Source organism: Rutidosis leptorrhynchoides, chromosome 7 (assembly GCF_046630445.1).
Source record: "Rutidosis leptorrhynchoides isolate AG116_Rl617_1_P2 chromosome 7, CSIRO_AGI_Rlap_v1, whole genome shotgun sequence".
NCBI classification, from domain to species: Eukaryota; Viridiplantae; Streptophyta; class Magnoliopsida; order Asterales; family Asteraceae; genus Rutidosis; species Rutidosis leptorrhynchoides.
Genome location: NC_092339.1, coordinates 24000607 through 24009336, shown reverse-complemented (window position 1 = coordinate 24009336; position 8730 = coordinate 24000607).

Here is an 8730-nt window from a genome sequence, read left to right as displayed (position 1 = left end):
TAGCAATGGGGGTAGCCCCCGGAACCAACTCAATGCGAAACTCAACTTGTCTTTCCGCCGGAACACCCGGTAACTCATCCGGAAAAACATCTTCAAACTCATTAACCACCGGAATTTCACGAATAGGTGGTGGCTCATTACGAGTATCGACAACATGAGCAAGGAAAGCCACACCACCGGTAACAACGTGACGACATGCCCGTGCAAAAGTGCACATCGGCACCGGTCTCCTTCGCTTATCACCATGAATAATCATCTCTCCCCCACTTAGGGTCTTCACACGAATAAACTTATCGTGGCATGCGATATCGGCTCTATAATGATCGAGCTAATCCATACCAACGACAACATCAAAATCACCCAAGGTCATCGGGATAAGATCAATTTCAAAACTTTCGGCACCAAACACAACATTACAACTTTTACACACATCAACCACTAGTGCCGTCTTGCCATCCGCTATTTCAACTTCTACCGGACGACTCAACTTTACTAGCGGTTTATTTAAATTAGGCACAAATCTTGGAGATACGAAAGACAAATTAGCACCACTATCATAAAGTATCCGAGCCGGATTAGAATTAACCATGAAAGTACCTGAAACGACTTCATTGGATTGTTTAGCCTCTTCATTGGTCATCAAATAATTACGACCCCTAACCGTACCCGCCGCCTTCTCGATCCGCTTAACATTATCATTATTCAAGTCGGGACACTCCGTCTTCTTGTGTCCTTCCTTACCACAATTATAGCAAGTAAATTTGTTCGGGCCATTGGTACAATCACGGGCCATGTGTCCCCTTTGTTTACAATTGAAACACGTGGGCTCGAAATTCCCTGAAGTACTCTTCTTTAAACTATTCACGCTTTCGGTGCCTTTCTTTGACTTCTTGTTTGAAAAATTCGAATGACTTGAACCTTCAAACTTTCTCTTTCTCAACACAAGTGCTTCAAAACCCTTCGCCATATTAAACAATTCATCGAAGCTCTTCACCACATTCACACTAATCTTTTCTTGATAACTATCATTCAAAGTTCGATAGAAATCTTCCTTCAACATCTTGTCATTCCCGCATACTCCGGGCAAAATTAGGTCTTGGACAAAAACACGGATTTGAGAGTGTTCAAGTCCATCGACCCTTGCCTCAAGGTACGTAGCTCGTCCTTAAGCCTTGTAAGATCGGCCGAAGTTCGGTACTCATCGAAGAACTCTGCTTTAAATTCATCCCAAGTGAAGTCCATACATTGTTCTTCACCATAAAGCTGGATCTTTGCATCCCACCACAATTTCGCATCACCCCTTAACATGCTACAACCATACCTAGTCTTTTTATCGGGAGGGCACTCACAAGTACGAAAAGCCCCCTCCATATCGGAGATGAATCGGGCACTCTTGTGTGGGTCTCATTCGCCCTCAAAGGTAGGAGGTTGAGCATCCTTGAAGTTCTTAAATAAAAAGTCTCGCCTCCCCACATTTTCTTCTTGAAGAACAATCTTAATTTGTTCCTTAACCATATCAACGACTTGTTCGTCAATCGTGTCTAGAAACATCTTCTTAACATCTACGAGAAACTCCGCCTTTTGGCGTTTAAAGATGGCCTCAACCTTGGCCATGAACTCGGGGTCCTCACTTGTACCCCCATTATCATGTTCGGTGTCATGTCCGTTTCGCATCTTCATTCTATAAAACGGAAGAGATTAAACGTCGAAACAAAAACACACAACACATAAATATACACACGCCCCACACTACCCCATCTCGCTCAACAATCGTCGTACATTGCTTGTTTGACACGATTTGCACCCGTAGTAATGGTAGCTAGTCATTACTACGCGAGAACGTCGCGTTAACTCGCTAGTACAACGTCCATCTCGCTTGATGATTGCTACACAACACAAACAAATAACGCATGATTAGTTCACATAAACCTATGCACTAACCAAGTCCCGGTCCGACCCAAAGTCCTACAAGTCCCGCACAAAATGCGCACACAAAAAGTCTAAGTCTAGGCGCCTATCTCAAGTCACCTAAATCCCTTAGACCATGCTCTGATACCACTTGTAACATCCCAAACCAACCCGCGAACAAACCACGTGAAAATACAAAATAAAAAAAAAATTAACTGTCCAGCAACTGGCGCGGCGCGCCAGGAAGGCCGCGCGGCGCGCCAGGAAGGCTGCGCGGCGCGCCGAAGTGGTCTGTCCCAAAAGTCTTTAAATGCGAAAAAGATCAAGTGGTTCCCGGCATTTTTAGCCAAAACGCTTTTAGTCACGCGTTCATATAAGTAAAACTAGTATGTTTCAAACATAAAAATGAAGTTTCACAAGTGGGGCCCACACGACCCAAAATACCAAGTTAATACAAATTACAAGAGTTTCGTCCACAAAAGTTTAAGTTCCAAACTACACTACGAGCATGGCGTTTGGGATTAAACTACCCATCTATCGGTCAAACTCCAAAACTCAACGCGTCCCAAAAGCATCCCTAGTCAACGACGGGATCTCTAAACCAAAGCAATGCCCTTACCTTTATCCACACCGGAACCTATAAAATGATAAACAACGAGAGGGTAAGCAAAGCTTAGTGAATGCAATAATTATACATACATATATATAACCTATCTATCCGCATTCACAATACCAAATACCTCATACGAACTTGTAACACAATTAGTATATCAACATACTCGTAAATACTAACAAGTCATACACCATCCCAAATCCACATTAGCATGTACTCATCACAATATATATATATATATAGATAACATGCTATACAATCACAACACAATATGGTTAACCATAACGCTATGGTGCTACCGGCACGTGGTTCACACCATACGCATTTGAGTCTCACTCGTTTATAGTGCTACCGGCACATGGTTCACACTTTGGGCTAACATTGCTTTATTAAAAATGTCTTAAAATTTTATTTTTGGCCCGGTTGGACCCAAAATAAAAGCCAGATTTTGAGCTTCTTTTACCGTATCATACCCATCATCTATACGTATTTACTATTGGTAAATACACATCAAATCAATATCCTTATCAGCCTTAGATCTGCCCTAGATAAGAGGGAATCTTATTTGTAAGCTAGCATACATTATTACTCAAAAATTCAACACAATAATTTGTCCTTGTTCCCTCAACAACCAGACTGTCCTATAAGTATCACCATCACCTTGGTTTTTCATTTCATTCTTACAACCATCTTTCTCTAACCAAAAACACACTCTTATTAACTCTAAGTGTTCTTCACAATCTCAGCAAATACTCATGAAGAACTAGCTTCATGAACAACCTATAATCATCATAAGAAAGTTTGATCAAGATTATTTTCTATCTTTTCCAGTAGCTTTATCCAAGTAACTTGAGGTAGTAACCTTATTCATAATCTTATTCAATTCATATTTATATAGCTATCTTATTTTGTGTTATAAAATTTTTAACAATAAGAACATAGTTTGAATGATTTCAAACCTGTTCGGAAACTAAATAGATCCTTCTAATTTGATTTTTAAAACACTTCAAAACCTATAATATATCATATTATGACAAAATCGGATTAATCATATCTTGGCTAATTAACATAATATTTAATATATATTTACTTATGATTTGATTTTATATATTCCAGGACCACCCGTAAACAACACGAGAAGATTAATCATAAGACCTCATGATTGTACGCAACACGTCATCTGACAACACGGTACTTTATGTACGCAACACGTCATTTGATAACATGGTACCATGGGTCGAGATTAATTCTGATCAATACGAATACGATGGGGTCTTTATTTATTTTATTGAGCAACTAATTGTGGACCATTAATAACAGACTGCTAACTACGGACTAAGAAAATATTAAAAGTATTAAAAGTATATATATATGTAACGATTACTTGAAAAGAAAATATGTTGATATATTATATATATGGTTAGGTTCGTGATATCTATCGGAGACCAAGTCGAGTTAAATACTGTGATGACCCGGAAAATTCTGACCAAATTTAAACTTAATCTTGTATGATTAACATTTCCGACACGATAAACAAAGTCTATGAAGTTAAATCTCAAAATTTTGAACTGTTCAATTAATCTTCGATTGTTCTCAACGAAACGCGAACAATTATATATAGATACATATACTATAACTTGAAAACGTAACAAAGTGTTGAGGATATGATACTGTGCATTAAAATTATTGGTTTAATTATCTGATTGATATATTTAACTACAGAGTTAAAAGATTATGCCAAACGATTCAAGTAAAAGATATTTACCGAGTCTCTTAAGAATTATGATATTATTACGAGTCTCTGTTGAGAGGTCCACTTGATTTGAGAAATCATTCATTTTAACGGTATTCGGAATAAATGGTGAATTATTTGTTTAAATAACGTAATTTGGACACATACAATAATAAGGAATATTAACTGTTAAGAATTAATTATATGAATAACTTGCGATACGTATTTTAAAACGTGTTTATAAATATTGAGAATAGATATTAACTTGGTTATGAAACGTTTGATAAATACTATTATATTAATAAATAACGAGATAATGATTTATAGAAGTAAATGACCAAAATACTCTAAAGTTTAAGATATACTCTGGGTGGTATAATTTAGGAATAATTTAAGGCTATATTTTGACAAAGGTACGTGTCCCAAAATGAAAATTACAAGTTTTCTCAGCGTACGAAGGGACACTCGAAAAACCGAAACCGGGACATAAGTCGCGTAACAACGTACGACTTATCGGAACAAAAATTACAAGTTAACTATGCATGTAAATTTAATATAATATATAATTAATTATATAAATTAAATATATTATATATATTATTAATTATTATGTCGACAAACAAAAAAACAAAAATATGTGAGCTGGATCTGACGGCCATGCGATCGCATGAGAAATAGGCATAAAACCCATGCGATCGCATGGGCATCAGAATCAGGAATTATGCCTATAAATACCAGGTTTCTGCGCGAGTTGTTTTACACATATATTACTATGTGTAAATTTATTTATTTAAATTATTATTATTATTATTATTATTATTATTAAGATTATTATTATTTATTTTATTATTATTAATAGTATTATTATTATTATTATTATTAATTATATCACTTAAAATACTACGACGAGGTCATGAGCGTGTCACTTTCAAAATAGGTTTTCAAGTGGGATAGAGCTAAGGAAACTATGAGTTATTACTAAGGAGGTTATGGGTATTGTTCGAGGGTTTTGCTCGTAAGTCAAACCTAGTGTTTATCATCTCCGTTACTTTTACGTACTATCCTACAATATTGAATCTCAATATTGATACGTAAGCACTCATATTTTATTTTTTATATATTAATTGTGTATCCATGTTTAGTGCTCGAGTATATATATTTATACATACGTGTATGCTAAATTTCGTCGTTAAACAGTTTATAATAGATCACGAATTAAATACATATATTACTGGTAAAAGGTATATGATATACATGTTTTTTGAAAGCTGGCGAAAAATCAATAACTTTTCATTTAGATATCGAATAATTTCGATGAACGGATTAAAAGATATGAGCAACTGAATTATGATTGAAGTTAATTGAAATTGCTTTTGAATCTACAATTAAGATTTAAATAACTTGTTTACGAGATTGATAAATTGGATTTTTGAATATTACCAACCGAGTAAATGAATCCTTATATAAGGTACGTCTCGTTTTGTTAAACTATTGTCAAAATTGACTTTTTGAAACGACTTTGGATAACTTTTATATGTCGATCTCGAGCATTAGGATTGTGATACACTATGACCTGACCTAGATTGATAGACATTTATTGACCAACATATGTTCTCTAGGTTGAAATCTACGATTCTTTGATATACCGAGTTTCGGTTACATTACAATGAACAACTGTAAGTGCTGCTAAGGTGAGTTTCATATGATCCCTTTTACTCAATATATTTTTGGGCTGAGAATACATGCGACTGTTTATAAATACTGAAAATACTAGATTTATATGCGTGAGTTTCATTTGCTCCCTTTTTAATTGCTTTTGCAATATATATTTTTGGGCTGAGAATACATGCACTTTATTTTAAACACAATGGATACAAGTACATACTAAATTCTACACTGAGTTTGAACCGAAAATCCCTTAGCTTTGGTAACTAGTAACTCCCAGTTATAAGAACTGGTGGGCGCGACTAGTAGTATATGGATCCATAGGGCTTGATATCCCCGTCCGAGCTAGAGCACTAGCCTTTTAACGGACGTATGCTATTTGAGAAGCGTACACGTTGGTTTGCGTGTATTATTAAGATGATTATACAAAGGGTACGAATTATATATACGTTAAGTTTAGTTACCAGGGTGTCAATTTCGTAGAATATTTTGATAAACGTTTCTGGATGAAACAACTGAAATCTTGTGATCCATCTTTATTTACAGATTATGCGAAACATACAAACTATGAACTCACCAACCTTTGTGTTGACACTTGTTAGCATGTTTATTCTCAGGTTCCCTAGAAGTCTTCCGCTGTTTGCTTATATGATAGACAAGCTATGTGCATGGAGTCTTATATGGCATATTTTTCAAGAAAACGTTGCATTCACCAATTCATCATCATGTACCTTATTTTGACTGCATTGTCAACGAAAGTACTATTGTAAACTATTATATACGGTGATTGTCTATATGTAGAAATCATCAGATGTCGAAAACCTTTGATTTAAATATTCATTTATGGTATGCCTTTTCAAAAGAATGCAATGTTTACAAAACGTATCATATAGAGGTCAAATACCTCGCAATGAAATCAATGAATGACGTGTTCGTCCATATAGATTTGGAGCGATCATCTCAGTTGGTATCAGAGCGTTGGTCCTAGCGAATCAGGTCTTGCATGAATGTGTCTAACAGATAGTTGTTAAGATGCATTAGTAAGTCTGGACTTCGACCGTGTCTGCAAGTTAAAAGTTATGCTTATCATTTCTTGTCGGAAATTACATGCTTATCATTCTTAAGTCTAGACACGTTTTCCTGCATTTATTGCATAAATAGTGTATAGACAAATATTCATATCTTAGCGTATCTGTTACTGTAAACTTTTCCTGATATCTTCAGAAAATTTCTCCGTGATTTATGGAATTTGGTATTATATATACATATGTAAATTATGTATTGAAGAATACCAAACTAAATTCTATAATCTAATTCATATCAAAAATCATCTCCCTATTTATACAAGATGGATCCCGTATCTAGTTCAAACTCTGACAGCTATTCCGATATGGATATTCACCTGAATTCCGAAGACAGTGTAACCAGAATGGATCAACCAATTAGCCATCATCTATTCTGGATGAATTGGGGATGGGTTCGTAGCCTACTTAATTATTGGAGACAAGAAGAAGGCGATCCCTTTCACCCACCACATTGCCCTCTTGGCGAAGAACCTGAAGCACTTACCGGCGAACCTGTTCGAGACACCATTTTCTCTCTCATTTCCAGAGTATCTCGTCACGATAATATACTATCTCAAATTCTGGATCTTATTCATCCGCTCGTCCGAACCGCCAATCATCCCGGTGTAGTAGAAGAAGTCAACGAGCTTCGTGCTCGGGTAGTGGCTTTGGAGAATATGGTGCAAAGGTTACAAACACCAGCAACATCACCGGCATCAACAGTACCACCGACAACAACACCAACAGTACCATTACCACCACCAACAACATCCGCATCGCAAACCTCAACTTCACAATCTGTTCCACGAGCATCAACGTCATACGCACCGTAGTTACCAAGAAATACCAGCAACAATAACCGATGAAGTATTAACTCATTTCCCCTGAAGAAATTTTATGTATATTTAATATATATGAATTTTGAAATCAAAATAAATATTTTCGTACTAAGCTATTACGTGTGAATCTTAACTGGTAGGTACTACTCGGTTAGTTCATATTACTAATATGCAATGATGTACATCCTTCATTAAAGGCTTAATCATGGATAACTACAATCTCTGTTTCAATTCAATGAATTTCATTTCATAATAAACCAAGTGTATTATTCAATAACATGGTTGATTTTACACTTTCATCTTCGATGCACTCGAAACTTTCTAGAAAACATCATTTGCACCTTGCGAAGTTTGCAAGAATTCCATGAATATCAACACCCTTCACCAAGGAATATCAATAAGAATAAATAATGAAGTATTGATTTCATTAGTGAAATACTCCGCGAAGATTATGTAATCTCTAATGTTTTAGAGATTATTCATTTCTAATTCAAGTTAAAAATCAAATGAGCTTAATATGATATTAACTCATTAAATCTGTATTACATCTGAAGAAATATACATACATATATTTTCATAAAGACTGTAATGAAAATTCTTTTGTACAAAATATTAATTGTGAAATCTTTAACGGGTAGGTAATACTCGGGAATATATAAGTTCACAATTAATATGTTACACTGTACATTCTTCAACTTTGATTCAAAAATTATTAACTATGCTCACAGCGATATACAATCGTTTCCATACAAATTCAATTACATATTCTGATATTGACGGATCAGAATCCAAGTCAAGATTTAATGGGTGACATCATTCTTAGATCTCTACATCTTTCAAAGCTATACTTTGACTTCAAAAATGTGAAAGATCCTTTAGCATTGTTATTACTTTAAATAATCTTGCCAT